General features: G+C 39.1%; 1 protein-coding gene across 3 annotated transcripts in view; it reads left to right on the top strand.

The window, feature by feature from the left end:
* The window catches only part of TMCC1 (transmembrane and coiled-coil domain family 1), a 195218-nt gene that overhangs the window by 9263 nt on the left and 168836 nt on the right, over positions 1–17119 (top strand). Inside the window, exons 2-3 of one of the 3 annotated variants that reach the window (XM_037139347.2) lie at positions 6625–6878; positions 13035–13094. The gene's annotated coding sequence lies outside the window, so the exon portion shown is untranslated. Of the gene's footprint in view, positions 1–6621; positions 6879–13034; positions 13095–17119 lie in introns of all 3 variants that reach the window. The other 2 variants (XM_037139346.2, XM_037139348.2) reach the window with 2 other exon arrangements.

Below are 17119 nucleotides of genomic sequence, written 5' to 3'. Positions count from 1 at the left end.
AACTTAACATTTCTTGTGTAGGTTTGCTGGTGATGAGTCTTTTCAGCATTTGTATGTCTGAAAAAGTCTTTAATTTGTCTTGATTTATAGAAGTTATTTTTACTGGTTATAGAAGTCTAAAGTCTAAGTTGACAGTCTTTTCCTTTCAGTTCTCTGTCTTCAGTATTCTCTTTGTTTCCAATGAGAAGTTGGCTGTCATTCTCGTCTTACCCATTCATTTGCAAGTGGATATTTGAGTTGTTTCCACGTTTTAGCTATTGTGAATATTGCTGCTATACACATAGGTGTACAAATATCTTTTTGAGATCCTGCTTTCAATTTCTTTTAAGAAATGGATGCCATTTATTTATTTATTTCCTCACTTGGGAATAATTTCTTTTCTTTGTTTCTTAGAGAAGAATGGGGAGAGAGAGACATGGATGCAACAGAGAAGCAGCGAATGGTTGCCTTCTTTACATGTCCAGATGGGATTATAGTATGCACCTGGACCAGGGATCAAACCCACAACCTTTGGGTTATGGGATGATGCTCCAACCAACTGAGCCACACTGGCCAGGGCCTGCTTTCAGTTATTTTGGCTGTATACCCAGAAGTAGGATGGCTAGATCATGTGGTAATTTTATGTTTAAATTTTGAGAAACCACCATACTGTTTTCCACAGCAGCTGTACTGCTTTGCATTTCTACCAATAGTGCATAAGGGTTCCAATTTCTTCACATTTTTGCTAACATTGTTATTTATTTATTTTTTAATTGTGATTATCCTAATGAGTATGAGGTTGGTATCTCACTGTGATTTTGATTTGCATTTTCTTAATAAATAGTGATGTTTAGCATCTTTCATATGCTAATCGGTCATTCATATATCTTCATTGGACAAATGTCTATTTAGGTCCTTTGCCCGTTTTTTATTTTTAAGTCATTTTTATTTTTCAATTACAGTTGACATACATAATTATATCAGTTTCAGGTGTATATCTCAGTGTTTAGACATTATATAACTAAGTAATCATCCCAATAAATCTTGTGCCCATCTGACACCCTACATAGTTATTAGAATATAATTGACTATATCCCCTATGCTGTACTTCACATCCCCATGACATTCTGTAGCAACCAGTTTGTGCTTCCCAATCCCTTCACCTTTTTTACCCATCCTCCTAGCCCCCTTTCATCTGGCCACTGTGAAAATGTTCTCTGTGTCTATGAGTCTTTTTTTGTTGTAATTGTTAATGTATTTGGTTTTTTATATTCAATTAGTGATATGTATTTATTGACATTTTATTGTTCACATTTTTTATCTTCTTTTTCTTCTTAAAGAAGACCCTTTAACATTTGTATAATACTGGTTTTGTGGTGATAAACACTTAGCTTTTCCTTCCCCAAGAAGATCTGTATCTGTCCTTTGGTTCTAAATGATAGTTTTGCTCGGTAGAGTAATTTTGGTTGTAGGTCCTTGCTTTTCTTCACTTTGAGTATTTCTTGCCAGTCCCTTTTGGCCTGCAAAGTTTCTGTTGAGAAGTCAGCTGATAATCTTATAAGAGCTTCTTTACAGGTAACTAACTAACTGCTTTTCTCTTGCTTTTACTATCTCTCTTTGTCATTAAACTTTTGCATTTTAATTAATGATGTGTCTTGGTATGGGCCAGTTTGGAATCATCTTGTTTGGGACTCTGTGCTTCCTGGCCTTGTATGTCTATTTCCTTCACCAGGTTATGGAAGTTTTCTGTCATTGTTTTTTCAAATAGATTTTCAATTTTTTGCTTTCTTTCTTCCTTCCAGCACCCACATAATATGAATGCTGGTATGCTTAAAGTTTTTTGTATTCTTTTCTTTTTAAAGATTTTATTTATTTATTTTTAGAGAGGGGAAGGGAGGGAGAGAGGGAGAGAAACAACAGTGTGTAGTTGCCTCTCAAGCCTCCCTTATTGGGGACCTGGCCTGCGACTCAGGCATGGACCCTTTGGTTTGCAGGCTGGCACTTAATCCACTGAGCCACACCAGCCAGGCCTCTTTTTCCTTTTTGCTGTTCTTACTGGGTGTTTGTTGCTTCCTTATCTTCCAAATTGCTGATTTGATTTTTGACTTCTTCTACCCTACTACTGATTCCCTGTAAATTATTCTTCCTTTCAGTTAGTGTATCCTTCATTTCTGACTAGTTCTCTTGTATGCTGTTGAGCTTCTCATTAAGTTCGTTGAGCATCCACATAACCAGTGTTTTGAACTCTGCATCTAGTAGATTGCTTGTCTCCAGTTGGTTTAGTTCTTTTTCTGGAGTTTTTTTCTGTTTTTTCATTTGGGACATTTCTTTGTCTCCTTATTTTTGTAGCCTCTTCATGATTGTTTCTATATGTTAGGTAGAACTGCGAGGTCTCCCAGGCTCAGTAGAGTGGCCTAATGTATTGGGTTGACCAGAGTCCGTTAGGTTTTTTCCATGTGATGGCTGTAGTATTGCTTAGTTGTCTTTAACTTCATTTGAAACAATTTTGTTAGATTATATTGTGACAGATGTTATATCAGAGTGCATTTAAAAAAACATCAAAATTGGTGAATTTTTGTGCAGCCATTTTAATATCGAAGATGAAAGAAATTATGCAACATTTTTGGCATATTACGCTTTATTACTTCAAGAAAGGTAAAAAGGTAACTGAAACACAAAAAAGATTTGTGCGGTGTATGGAGAAGGTGCTGTGAGTGATAGAATGTGTCAAAAGTGGTTTGTGAAGTTTCTTGGTACTGTTGCCATTTTGGCCAAATAATTCTTTGCTGTGGGCAATGTTTAGCAGCACCCCTGGCCTCTACCCTCTAGAAACCAATAGCAGGAGGTAGCCAACATATTCATAATGTCCAATAAAGTTATTATTGGAAATGAAAAATGTGTCTTTTATTTTACAGAAAAGATGTGACAGCCTTTTTGGCCTGCCCATTAGTGGGTGTCCTGATCAGTGGCATAGCCTCCTTGATTACCCAGGCTCAGTATTCGAGGTACATCCCTCTCCTCATGTAGGCTGGGTATATCCTCTTGTAGTTGAGCCTTGATTGCTACTGTCACATCAATGGGAAGGATTTATCCCCAGGACAATCAGCTGCAAGGACTGGCTGTGACCACTGACCTCTGACCACTGTAGAGGATCAGCTGGGCAGGGGCCCACCCCACAGAGCAGGACTTCTTCACTGTGATTCTGGTGCCCACTGAGTCTACTTGTTCTTGTTGTGTGTGTTGCATGTGGAGATGGTCGGGTGGTGAAGCTTTGACCTGGTCTGAAGCTTTCCACTGGGTATGCTGGCTCTTAGGCCTCCCAGGAGTGGCAGGACAAGGTCGGCCACTGCTCATTTTCTACTCAGAGCCACCTGGGATGAACTACAAAGCAACCTGCAGATGGCTACTAGTTATGCTGGGCTTGGAGGTGCTCAGGTGAACCGAGCACCTAATCTGTGAACCGAGGTCAGCTGCTGCTAGTGGCAGGGCCTGGAGTCACTTAGGAGAGGTTATGAGGTACACTGAGGCCAGTTGCTGCCTGTTTGAGAGATGTTAGGAAAATCTGAAGCATGAGCCAAGACTGGAAAGGACATGGGTGGGCCTGAAAGTTCGCAGAGCCTCTTGGAATCACCAGGTCAGGGTTAAGGGTGTTACCAGGTGTGGGAGTGACTTTCTCACAAGTCACCCTGAGTGTCATGGATGAGGGTGAATCTGGCTGAGACATGATGTGATCTGCTTGGAAAGGAGAAGTGAGCAGTGTCCAGTTTCTCGGGGGGAAAAGACCAGCTGTGGCTAGTTTCTCCGAGGAGAAAAAAGGCCCTGAGCCCCCTGCTCTATAGCCTTTTATTGGGTTCTAGTACACAGGAATACAGGGTGGCAAGGATCAAACAGTAGATAACATTTCAAAGAAATCTGAGGGCTTACTATGAGTCCGAGTCTGTCAGGAACAGAGTTTTAGGGTTTCCTGCTCTAACCCTTAACACATGAATGAAAGCACTCCTAGCAGAGCATATTTCACAGGTTTATCAGGAAGTCTTTGTGATGCCAGATTTTTCCCCAGGACATTTTTCTAGCAAGGCAAGGAACTGCACCTCTCCCCATCAGGTAGGTATTCAGGCTTAAGGGGATTAGAGCCAGGAAGCACTGCTCCCAGAAAACATGGGGACTCGGGCTATGTCAAAGCTGGGGGGCGAGAGTCCATTGCTCTTTGTTGCTGCTCCCCGAGTCCTTCCATGAAGGCTTCCCAAGTGAACAGGTCTGGCTTAGGTTGCCCCCTGCTGTGGGGGGTCTTACTTGTCATTGACTTCCAAAGCTTTGGAGGCAGGGAGAAGAAACTGAGGCAGCATTTGCTACCAGAGACAGGCTTTGTCTCCTGTGGCTCGCATTCCAAAGGTCATCCCTTGCCCTTAACCACAAGGGATCGAGATACAGTTCCTAAAAGTAGGCAGAGCGGTTTACAACAGCCAGGGTGATGGAGACAGATATGGTGCTTGCCCTCCTGGATGTAGGGGTAGAGTCTTAGAAAAAGAACAGTGTCCTCTGCCAGCATTTCTCTGGGAGATCTCTGCCCCTCCAGCTCTTTCCCTGATTCGAGACAATTCAGTTCCTCCCTGTATTTCCCTGGTGCCTTTCTAGCTGGTGTCCAGCACTGGAGTTCAGAGGGAGTGAGTCTCAGTAAGTATGTGCCCAGGCCCTTTAAGAGGAGCTGCTTTGGTCTCCAGAAACCTCTTATTTCCCTCAGCCTCAGTCCTTGCTGGTTTTTACAGCCAGAAGTTATGGAGACCTCTCTTCCTGGCACTGGAATCCTAGGATAGCAGTCCTGGAATGGGGATGGGACTGCTTGCTTTTTAGCGGGGACCTCCACCCCCAAGATATCCCTCCTGGTTTTTATCCTCCATACCTAGGTGTGGGACCAGCTTGTTACATACTGCTGCCCCTCCTACCGGTGTTGATGTGGCTTCTTTTTTAATTCCCTAGTTGTAGGACTTCCATTCAGCCAGATTTCAAGGAGTTCTGAATGATGGTTGTTGTGTGTAGTTTAGTTGTAATTTTGATGTGGTGTAGTGGTAAGAAGCAGGTACTACATTTATCTGTGCTGCCACCTTGCCTGGAAGTCCTCTGCCCATTTTTGAATTGGGTTTTTCACTTTTTGTGGTTGAATCGTAGAACTCTTTCCATATTCTGGATAATAATTACTTATAAAATACATGATTGGCATATATTTTCTCCATTCTGTATTCCTCTGGCTGCTTTTAATATTTCTTCCCTTATGTCTGGTTTTAAGCAATTTGAATTTGATGACTCCTAGGTAGAGTTGTAATTTTCTTCAGGTTTCTGTGCTTGTGTTTGTTGAGTTTCTGGTATCTTTGGGTTTATAGTTTTCATCAAGTTGGAAAAGTTTTGGTTATTATTTTTCAGATTTTTTCTTCTTTCAAGATTCCAATTACATATATATTATTAGCTCCTTGAGTTTGCCCCATAGCTCAGTGATGCTCTGCTCTTTTTCTTCAACTTCTTGTATTCCAGGTTTCATTTTGTATGGTTTCTAATCTTACGTCTTTACATTTCACTAATCTTTTCTTCTGCATTGTTTTATCTGCTGTTAACCCCATCATTGTATTCCATTTCAGCCCACTATGTACAGCATTGGGCGAAAGTAGTTTTACAGTTGTGTTGTGCAAAACAGTTTATTCTTTTTTGTATGAATGTCATCTTTTATTATTAAAGATTTTATTTGTTTATTTTAGAGGGATGGGAGTGGAGGGAGAGAAACATTGATGTGTGAGAGAGATACATCAATTGGTTGCCTCTTGCATGCCCCCAGCTGGGACCTGGCCTGCAACCTAGGCATGTACCCTGACTGAGAATTGAACTTGTGACATTTAGGTTCACAGGCTAGTGCTCAATCCACTGAGCCACACCAGGGCAACAATTTATTCTTGTGTGTATTATTATTTATTAATTATTGTACTTTCCATATGAACAACTGTAAACCAGCTTTTGCCCCACCCATATTCTATAATTTTCAGTTTGGTGGAAATGCAGTGATTTGGCAGGTATCAAGAAATGATGCCTTGTTTGCCAAAGTATAACATTCCTAAATCTGTAAGATAGCTAATAAGAGCACACAAAACCACCCAGTATTTCACATTAACTTTGATGTCCCTTCATTTCCACATTAACTTTGTTTTTCTTCCAGACCTCCATATACATTTTTGTATGATTATTCTATATATTCTGCTGACATAGACATCTTCATTAGTAGTTATACAGTATTTGTTTTATAAGGCACCAGAGTGTTTGGTCTATTTGGCAGACTACCTAATATTTATCTGCGTGTGTTTGTAGGATATGATATGATCATCATCTTGCAAAAAATGAAATAGATTTTTATATTTTACTGTACTGCTTTATCATTAATCAGAGGTTTGGATCACCTGCTGAACTGTACCTTTGACTGCTGTTGCCATTGATAACCCCACTGTCAGTTGATTGGCCCACTTGTATTTACTTCCATGTGATCTTTTAATGTTCACCAATACCAACTTGAAAAATTTCAAGACTAATGACTGGTAATTGTTTTTGAGCCAGTCATTTGTATTCAGTAGTATTTCTTCTCCTTCTCTTGCTCCTTTGTCCCAGCAGGTATTGCTGTCTCGAGAAGACATAACCACAATTAGTACTTTCTTCAGATGCTGACACTTGGTGACAGCTGCTCTCGATAACAAGATTTAGAAGACACAGTCTCCATCCTCCCACATTGGACCTCTTTTCATATGGATCTTCTATTTCTATGTCTTTTTAAAAAAAATAACTCCTTGGGAAACATTTTGGATTACAACTTTTCATCCTCATCTATGCAAAGAAAAGGAAAGCCGTTGTGCTGGGATTTTGAGGAGGTATGTTTTTTTTCTTTTATTATAAAATCGCATCACTTAGGCATGGAGAGAAGTAATAATATAATGTTATAACAAGTTGAGATTGTGACTGTTGAACTGAGTTTGTTCTCATTCTGCGTAGACACTATAAACAGTTTGGGTATGCTTAGTATCTTCATCATAATATATGGCTTTATGATTTTATAGTCTCTTTCAATACCATTTGCAAGAGGAGAAATGCTATTGTAGAAATAAAATACTTCAGTTCCAGTTTTGACATTATTGCTGTCATACTTTGATAGTTAAAGTATGTTTTTCACCTCTAAAATGGGCTTTTTGTTATTTGCTTTACAAAGACTTCTAGGGATTATTGAGGATCAAATGAGAAAAATTTATGTAAAAGACTATTTTGTTGCTATAAAGCAGCAATATTCAACTGGTGTGCTGCAAGCATTTTTAAAACATGCAATACCTGACTATTTTGTCAGGGACACTGTCTTTTGTTCCCTTAGATTGTCAAATAAAATAATGGCAACAGCCAGCACAATAGTAGTTGTCCAGTGTGAATGCCCTGTTTGAACCATAAATATATAGGTCATATAATAGATGTGCATCTTATCGGTCATGTTGCATAATTAGGTTGTGTCTGATTGGTTAATATTTGGTGTCAGAGATCATTATGTACAAATCCAGGCACCTGATTTTTTTAAAAAGTAACTTTGGAGCTAAAAGAGTAGGTAATTTTTTTTTTTTTATCAATCAATCAAAATTATACCTTTTGTTGTTAGGTTAGCAAAAAAAACATATTTTTGGTATGCAGCAAAATTTTAGTGGGTAGTTTTTGCATGCTATGAGATAGAAAAGGTTGAAAGTCTCTGATATAAAGGATTGTTTTTGCATTGTGGAGAGCTGTAAGCCTGTCTCTTTTAACCCAAAGACTCAGTTTTTATTTCTGCAAACTCTTTGATGATACAGTCTTGTCATGAATCAGATTTTTGAATTTCTATCCTTAATCATGGGTGAGCAGTAGTGTTTACAGTGCCTGAGTAGGCCACAGTATATTTTAAAAAGTAGATTTGTTGAATGCGATGCTGAGAAAACATCAGTTTGCATGGTAAGGAACTATTTTACTCAGTCTGTTGGATAGTATTTTGAAGAGAAACCTTATTTGTTTATTGTTTTATGCATTTAAAAATAATTGAGTCTGGGCACCGGGGAAGAAAACTGACAAAAATCTCTGCCTTCATAGAGCTTATTTTATATGTTATATGGGGAGATAGACTAGACAAATAAATAAGTAAACATACAGTTTTTTAACCTATGATGACAAGAAATAATGAGACAAATAAAAGTAGGAAAGAGGGCCCTGGCTGGTGTAGCTCAGTGGATTAGGCATAGGTCTGTGAACCAGAGAATCGCAGTTCGATTCCCAGTCAGGGCACACCAGTCAGGGCACATGCCTGGGTTGCAGGCTGGTTCCCTGCCGGCCAGTTCCCAGCAGGGGATGCATGAAAGGCAACCATACATTGATGTTTCTGTCCTTCTCTCCTTCCCCTCCAAAGATAAATAAGTAAAATCTTAAAAAAAAAAAAAAAAAGTAGGAAAGAGGAATAGGACATATTGAGGGGAGGGACTGGGTATTCACAGACATCCTCGTAGATGAGATAACCTTTCAATAAAATCTTGAAAGAGGTGAGAGGATATAAGAGAAGAGCATTCCAGCCATAGCAGATGGCATGTGCAAATGTCCTGGGACATGAAGCTTGCCTGGGGAATGGCAAGGGTTGAGGAGGATGGGTGCTTATATCGTGTTGCCTTATGCAAATACTTTTCAAACTTTAATGTGCCTATAAATAACCTAGGGTTGTCTTGTTAAAATTCAAATCTGTAATTTTGCAGATCTGAGGTGGGGCCCATTTCTGATAAAAGTCCCAGTTGCTGCTGATCCTGTTGTTTCTTTTCAGGACTTAAGCTGAGTGAAATGGGAAGTCTTTGGAGGGTTTTGGGCAGTCGAATGATATGATCTGATTTCCATTTTGACATTGGTGGTGGACTGGGCAAGGGCAAAAGCAGGAAAAGCAGTCAGGAGGCTATTGCTATAATCCAGGTGAGAGAAGATGACAGTTTTCACTAGGGGTAGCAGTGAACATGGTGACACATGGTCCAATTCTGGATTTATTTTTCAAGTAAAGACAGCTGGCTTTGCTGATAGATTGAATGTGTGTTGGGAAAGAAAGGAAGGAGTTAAGGACAACTGCAGGGTTTTTGCTTGAGTTCCTGGAAGGATGCCGCTGCCATTTACTGAGATGGGGAGACCTGAAAGAGAAACAAGGGCAGAGAGGAAGAACAGTAGCTTAGTTTTGGACGTACTATGTTAGAGATGCCTGTTAGACTTAATAGAGGTGTTGAATAGATAGTTGGATTTATGAATCTGGAATTCAGAAGAAAGGATCTGCTAGAGGTTTACCTCTTGGTGGTAGTGTCAAACAGATTGTATTTATAATTTTTTTTAAGGTTTTATTTATTTATCTTTAGAGGGGAAGGGAAGGCGAGAGGGAGAGAAATATCAGTGTATGGTTGCCTCTCATACATCCCCTGCTGGGAACTGGCCTGCAACCTAGGCATGTGCCCTGACTGGGAATTGAACCTCGATCCTTTGGTTCGCAGGCCCGCGTTCAGTCCACTGAGATACACCAGCCAAGGCCTCAAAGACACTGTATTTAAAGCCAGGATTCTGGATGATACCACTAAGGGAGTGAGTTAAAACAGAAGAGGTTGAAGAACTTTAGTTAACCCTGGAGTAAATTAGAATTTAGAGGTCTTATGTTATTTTTTTCAACAAGGCATCTCTTTTGTTTTTTCCCCTAATCCTCAATTGAGGACATGCTCATTGATTTTAGAGAAAAGGAAAGGAGGGGAGAGGGAGGGAGAGAAACATTGATTTGAGAGAGGAATATCTATTGGTTGCCTCTCGTATGTATATGCCCCTGACCGGGACTGAACCTACAACTTAGACATGTGTCCTGACTGGGAATCAAACCTGCGACATTTCATTTTACAGAACAATGCTCCAGCCAACTGAGCCACACTGGCCAGGGTGCAACAGAGCATCACTTAAGGCAAGTCTTTCAAGGGCATAATTTGGGACATGTTATCCTGAAGGATTGTTATGGAGTTTATAATTTTATACAAATAATAAAAAAAAGCTGGCTGTGTAGGAATATATGTGTTAGAACTAGGTTTAGTCTTTAGCTTTGCCACTTTTTGTGTGCAGTGGGAAATTCAATTTTCACATTTTTTGTTAGGAGCAATATTTACATTTTAGGGTTATATACCCTGGAAATAATTTATCTTAAGCTTGTTAGTACCTGGTGCAAAGATGGCACATAGATGGCGTAAATGAATGCTAATTATTATTGGTATTATTTTGCAGTATTGCTTTAATTTTGGGGGTCTTCATGTGGGGCAAGTTAAATTGGGAGTTTATATCAACAAATCCATTTCTATCTCCAAGCTTTACAAATATAGAATAGGAATTAATTACTGGTGTGTATTTTTTTTTCACACCACACCAGTTGAACCGGTTGTCTGTTTCTGTAACACCAAGTGATTGTCCAAACAGTTCAATTCAGTTCTTACTCTAACTGTAGTTAGTGTTGGATCCTACAAGTTTAAGGGCTCAGATCCACAAGACTACCCCCATTGTAGATGCCCATTGCAAGCTCTAAGCCACCTGTAATTCACAACAAATTTTGGCTTCACTACAAATTTGGGGTTTTCATGACTCCCTCCTCAGGTTTGATAATTCCCTAATGACTCACAAAACTAGGGAAAAACACTTTACCACGTTTACAGATTTATTATAAATGATACAACTCAGAATCAGCCAAATGTAGGAGATGCATAGGGCAATGTATGGGAAGTTTAAGTATTCATCATCCAGAAGCTTTCTGAACTCCTTTGTTTTGGGGCTTTTTGAGGAGGTTCCGTGAAGTAGGAATGATAGGTTAAATCACTGGAGTTTGTGATTAACTCAGTCTCCAGCCTCTCGGGCTTTCCCACGTTGGAGGCAGGGCATGAAAGTTCCAACCTTCTACTCATGTGCTTGGTTCCTTTGGCAACCAGCTCCCATTCTGGAGCTATCTTGGAGCCCACCAAGAGTCATCTTATTGGCATAAAGTCAGGTATGTTTGAAAGGGATTTCTTCCAAATAACAAGAGACTTATCCCTCAGGAAATTGTAAGGGTTTTGGGAGTTCCATACCAGGAACTAGGGACAAAGACCAAATATATATTTCTTATTATACCACACTACTATTACATAAAAATAGATCTTGTTTTTAGAGCAGAGGGCTGAGTTCACAACATCAGTGTTGAATTCCCTTTAGGTCATTGATATGTTTCTTTATTGGGCCATGGTTTTGATTCTTGGGAATGTAAATAACATTTGTTTTGAAATCTGTAGATGAAAGGTGCCATTGAAACAGCTAAATGCCATATTCCTGAGGGGTCTTTATCAAATTTCAGTATCGTTTCTTTTTCTGCCTACACTTTTGTCCTCAGATGGCTGTACTTTAATCCTGTGACAGAGCTAATTCTTTAGTGTGATGTGACAAAAACAGATCATTTTCCCCAACAGGATACGGCTTATTTTCTTAAATTATTGGGTCATGAAATTTGGGTAGAGATGTCTTTTGCTCTTATTCTTTTTAATGGTAAATAACATCATGTGCATTTTTAAAAAGCTTTTATTTCTTTTTAGAGAGGAGGGAGGGAGAATGGGAGGGAGAGAAATATGGATGTGCCAGAGAAACATCGATCAGTTGCTCCCCAACAATCCAGGCACATGTCCAGACCAGGACTCCTACCAGCAACCTTTCCGTTAGTGGGATGATGCCCAACCCATTGAGCCACACTAGTCAGGGCCATTGTCTGCCTTTTTTAGCCAGGACTGGAAGGGTAAATCATTGGGAATTCCAAATTCTTTCCTGCTTTAAAGTTTTTTTTTTCTCAGCTTATTTTAACATGCTTGTTAGACATGTGGATACTGTCTTGTCCTAATGTAAAAATGGCTTAGAGAAAATGTAAGTTTTAAATGTTTTTGAGCATCTATGGGAAATGTTGTGGGTCAGAAGAGTGGGCACTTGTCTAACATAGCATCTAGCACTCAGTAAATATCTTGCTTTTTTAGGAATTAGAAGCTTCAGTTCTAGCCTCTGCCAACAGCTACCTGTGTGACCTAATTAGAAACTCATTTGTCATCTTTAAAACGATTAGAATTCCTTCTAGCTCTGATTCAGTGACTTAATTCATTCTCAGCCCCCTCCCCCTCCTTTTTTAAAATTTAGTTTCAATATGGCCTTGAAGTTAATTTCTTGAATAGAAACACATAGTTCATAGTTACGCATAGAAACACATAGGCTGAATGGGCAAGTATGGTGAAATAACCCACTCTCTGGCTTCAGTTATTTGCTTGGCCATATGTTCTTCCTTTAGTCTGGTAGAGTTACCTTAGATTTTTCTGTTCACACTAGTTTGCCACTAGATACTGATCAATAAGCACATTTCTTAGCGCCTACCCAAAGGTAATGGAGTGGGAGCTTCATAGAATAACTGATCATTTTCCAGTCCTGTATATCCCTAAATGGTACAATGTACAGTATAGTTCAGGTTCAGAAAAGTAGTTAAGCTGTAGTTTTTTAAAAAATTGTTTTCTTGAGTAGGTTTAGAAAAAACTGGCTGGTTGACCAAACTTTTTCAAAATGTTCATGTATTTTCATGTCAAAACATGACAATGAATGTAAGTATACTGAACAAGTATAGTGTTATGATTGTCAAATTTCTAATCTGATTTTATTTAGAGTTTGCTTAATATCTTTTTGTAGCTAGACAGATTTGCATTGCTCTTTCAAGTATTCTAAAGGAACAATTGCCTTTTCTCTTTTACTTCACAAAAATAACTGTTTCTTTTCCAGGGTCTTAGTAATTAGCCTTTTGTTTCTTGTGGTCCTGAAATGAGATGATACAGACTTGGCCATTTAAAAAGTAAAATTAACTTAAATGTAAGATTGATGCCAATGTTTACCAACCCCCAAATTTTTCTAGATGGCCTAATATTTGCTAGTAAAATAAAAAACAAAATAATGTATATTTTTTTCTGGTATATGGCAATTTGCAGGCAAAGGAGGATTAGAAAGCCAAAAATCAAGGATATATATTGAGACCCACGATTGAGTTAGTAAGTATTCATCGAATGCTAGCTGTGTGCTTACTATTTTTTTCAACTGATTTTTTTAATTTTAATTGTCTTCCAAGTACAGTTTTATGCCTTTTCCCCCCAATCCCCTGGCCCCACCTTCTTCCCATTTCCACACCTCCCCCTACCCCTGTTATTGTCCATGTGTCCTTTATACTTGTTCCTGCAAACCCTTCCCCTTTTCCCCTGAAATTCCCTCCCCTCTCCCCTCTGGTCACTGTCAGCCTGTACTTAATTTCATTGTCTTTGGTTTGCTTATTCGTTTGTTTTGTTGATTAGGTTCCTGTTAAAGGTGAGATTATATGGTATCTGTGTTTCACTGCCTGGCTTATTTCACATAGCATGATGCTTTTCAGTTCCATCCATGCTGTTGCAAAGGATAGGAGCTCCTTCTTTCTTTCTACTGCATAGAATTCCATTGTGTAAATGTACTATAGTTTTTTGATCCATTTGTTTACTGATGGGCACCTAGGGTGCTTCCAGCACTTGGCTATTGTAAATTGTGCTGCTGTGAACATTGGGGTGAATAGATTCTTTGGGATTGGCATTTCAGGGTTCTTAGGATATAATTCTAGGAGTGGAATTGCTGGGTCAAAAGGCAGATCCACTTTTAGTTTTCTGAGGAAGTTCCATACTGTTTTCCACAGTGCCTTCACCAGTCTGCAATCCCACCAACAGTGCACTGGGGTTCCTTTTCTCCACAACCTGTTCAACACTTGTTTGTTGCTTTGTTTATGATGGCCATTCTGACCGGTGTGAGGTGGTATCTCATTGTGGTTTTAATTTGCATCTCTGACAGCTAGCAGGACTGAGCATCTTTTCATGTGTCTCTGGACCCTTTGAATATCCTCCTTGGAGGTGTCTGTTCAAGTCCTTTGCCCATTTTTTAATAGGGTTGCTTGTATTCTTAGGGTAGAGCTCTGTGAGTTCTTTATATATTTTTGAGATTAAACCCTTGTCTGTGGTATCGTTGGCAAGTATGTTTTCCCATACGTTTGGTTCTGTTTTTAATACTGTTTTCTTTAGCCATGCAGAAGCTTTTTATTTTGATGAGATCCCATTTGTTTATTTTTTTCTTTATTTCCCTTGCTCTAGGGGACATATCAGTGAAAATACTGCTGCATGAAATATCTGAGATTTTCCTGTCTGTGTGCCCCTCTAGAACTTAAATGGTGTCATGACTTATATTTAAATCTTTTATTCACCTTGAATTTATTTTTTGTGTATTTTTGTGTAAGTTGGTGCTCGAGTTTCTTTTTTTTGCACATAGCTGTCCAGATCTCCCAATACCATTTGTTGAAGAGGTTATTTTTACTCCATTTAATGCTTCTGCCCCCTTTGGTGAAAATTAATTGACCATAGAGACTTGGGTTTATTCCTGGGCTTTCTGTTCAGTTGGTCTATGTGCCTGTTTTTATGCCAGTACCAGGTTGTTTTGATTACAGTGGCCTTGTAATACAGTTCTATATCAGGTATTGTGATCCCTCCTACTTTGTTCTTCTTTCTCAAAATTGCAGCAGCTATTCAGGGTTGTTTATGGTTCCATATAAATTTTTGAAGTGTTTGTTCTATGTCTGTGAAATATGCCATTGGTACTTCAAATAGGGATTGCATTGAATCTGTAAATTGCTTTGGGTAGTATGGACATTTTAATGATGTTAATTCTTCCAATCCATGAACACAGTATATGTTTCCATTTTTTTATTTCTTTCTTCAGTATTGTATAGTTTTCTGAGTACATACAGGTCTCCTACCTCCTTGGTTAGGTTTATTCCTAGGTATTTTATTTTTCTTGTTGCTATATCAAATGGGATTTTCCCCCCTGATTTCTGCTTCTGATTTATTGTTGGTATACAAAAATGCCTTTGATTTCTGAATATTGACTTTGTATCCCCCTGTTTTACTAAATTCATTTGTTAGGTCGAGCAGTTTTTTGGTGGAGTCTATAGGATTTTCTATGTACACTATCATGTCATCTGCAAACAATGACAGTTTTGTTTTCTCCTTTCCCATTTGGATGCATTTTATTTTCTTTTCTTGTCTGATTGCTGTGGCTAAAACTTCCAATACTATGTTGAATAGAAGTGGTCAAAGTGGACAACCTCGTTTTGTTCCTGATCTTAGTTGGAAAGCTTTTAGTTTTTGCCCGTTGAGTATGTTGTTGGCTGTGGGTCTCTCATATATGGCCTTTATTATATTGAGGAATGCTCCCTCTGTTTCCACTTTGTTGAGTGTTTTCATCATAAATGGGTGCTGTACCTTATCAAATGCTTTTTCCGCATCTATTGATCTGATCATGTGATTTTTGCCTTTGCTTTTGTTTATGTGATGTATTATGTTTATTGATTGGCGAACATTATACCCCCCTTGCATCCCTGGGATGAATCCTACTTGGTCATGGTGTATGATCTTTTTAATGTATTGCTGGGTGTGGTTTGTCAATATTTTGTTGAGGATTTTAATGTTTATGTTCATCAGCAATATTGGCCTGAAGTTTTTTTAAATTTGTTGTGTCTTTATCTGGTTTTGGGATTAGGATGATGCTGTCCTTATAAAAAAGTGTTTTGGAGTCCCCTATCTTCTTGGATTTTTTTGAATACTCTGAAGGATAGGGGTTAGCTATTCCTTAAATGCTTTGTAGAATTGTCCTGTGAAACTGGTCCAGGGATTTTGTGTCAGAGTTGTTGTTTTTATTTCTGCTTCAATTTCGTCTGCTGTTATTAGTCTGTTCAGGCTTTCTGCTTCTTCATTCAGTTTTGGAAGATTATATTTTTCTAGAAATTTACCCATTTCACCTAGGTTTTTAGATTTCTTGACATATAGTTCTTATTAGTAATTTCTTACAATCCTTTGTAGTTCTGTGGTATCAGTTGTAATTTCTCCTTTTTCATTTCTGATTGTATTTATTTGGGTCCTCTCTTTTTCTTGATGAGTCTACTTAAAGGCTTGTCGATTTTATCTTTTTAAAGAACCAGCTCCTTGATTTATTGATCCTTAGCTTTGTGCTTTTAGTCTCTATGTCATTTAATTCTGCTCTGATCTTGGTTATTTCCTTCCTTCTACTTGCTCTGAGTTGTCTTTATTGTTGTTTCTCGAGTTCTTGTAGGTATGGAGTTAGGTTGTTTATTTGAAATGTTTCTATCTTTTTTAGGTAGGCCTGTATTGCTATGAACTTCCCTCTCAAAACTGCCTTTGCTGTGTCCCATACATTTTGGGTGGTTGTGAGTTCATTTTTGTTTGTTTCCAGAAACTTTCTGATTTCTTTCCTAATCTCATTCTTGACCCATTCATTGTTTAATAGCACACTATTCAATCTCCATGATTTTGAGTGTTTTGGAGTTTTTTCCTTGGGGTTGGTTTCTAGTTTCAGTCCTTTGTGGTCAGAGAAAATGCTTGATATAATTTCAATTTTCTTGAATTTGTTGAGGCTTGTTTTGTGTCCTATCATGTGGTCTATCTTTGAAAATGTTCCGACTTCCACCAAGATGGAGGCATAGCTGGAGACGCTGTGCTTTCTCTCACAACCAAGTTTATAGACAACTAAATATTAGCAACAGAAAACACAGCCAGAACACAGAAAATTGAACTTTTTGGAAGTCTGATAACAACAAATTCTTCAGCCTGACCCGTAAGAGGGGCGAAACCAGCAGCTCTTGGAGCAGGGTTGCACAGGAAAACTCGGTCAGAGGGACTCAGGCGCGTGGAATCCAGGCGCAGGGTTGGACCTAGTAAGCGACTCAGCTAGCCACTGCGGGGAAACAGTGAAGGAGCAGGGCTGCGGGTTGACTGTGGTCGCGCATTCGTACACAGATAGACAAGCGAGGGAGTGGGAGGTGAGACTATGGGACTGAGCAGGCCCCAGGGCCAGCAGGAGCAGAGGGCGCAGCCATTTCCCGGCTCTGACCCCCGCATCCACATAGCATCCACATACGGCATCATAACCAAGCGACCTGAGTGGCCCCGCCCTGGTGAACTACCTAAGGCTCTGCTCCTCACCCTGCAGCGTG

The sequence above is a fragment of the Artibeus jamaicensis genome, unplaced genomic scaffold (assembly GCF_021234435.1).
Source record: "Artibeus jamaicensis isolate MK-2021 breed Jamaican fruit bat unplaced genomic scaffold, CSHL_Jam_final contig_519, whole genome shotgun sequence".
In the NCBI taxonomy this organism is placed as follows: domain Eukaryota; kingdom Metazoa; phylum Chordata; class Mammalia; order Chiroptera; family Phyllostomidae; genus Artibeus; species Artibeus jamaicensis.
Note: the sequence above shows the minus strand (reverse complement) of the source record. Positions and strands in the feature narration are given on the sequence as shown.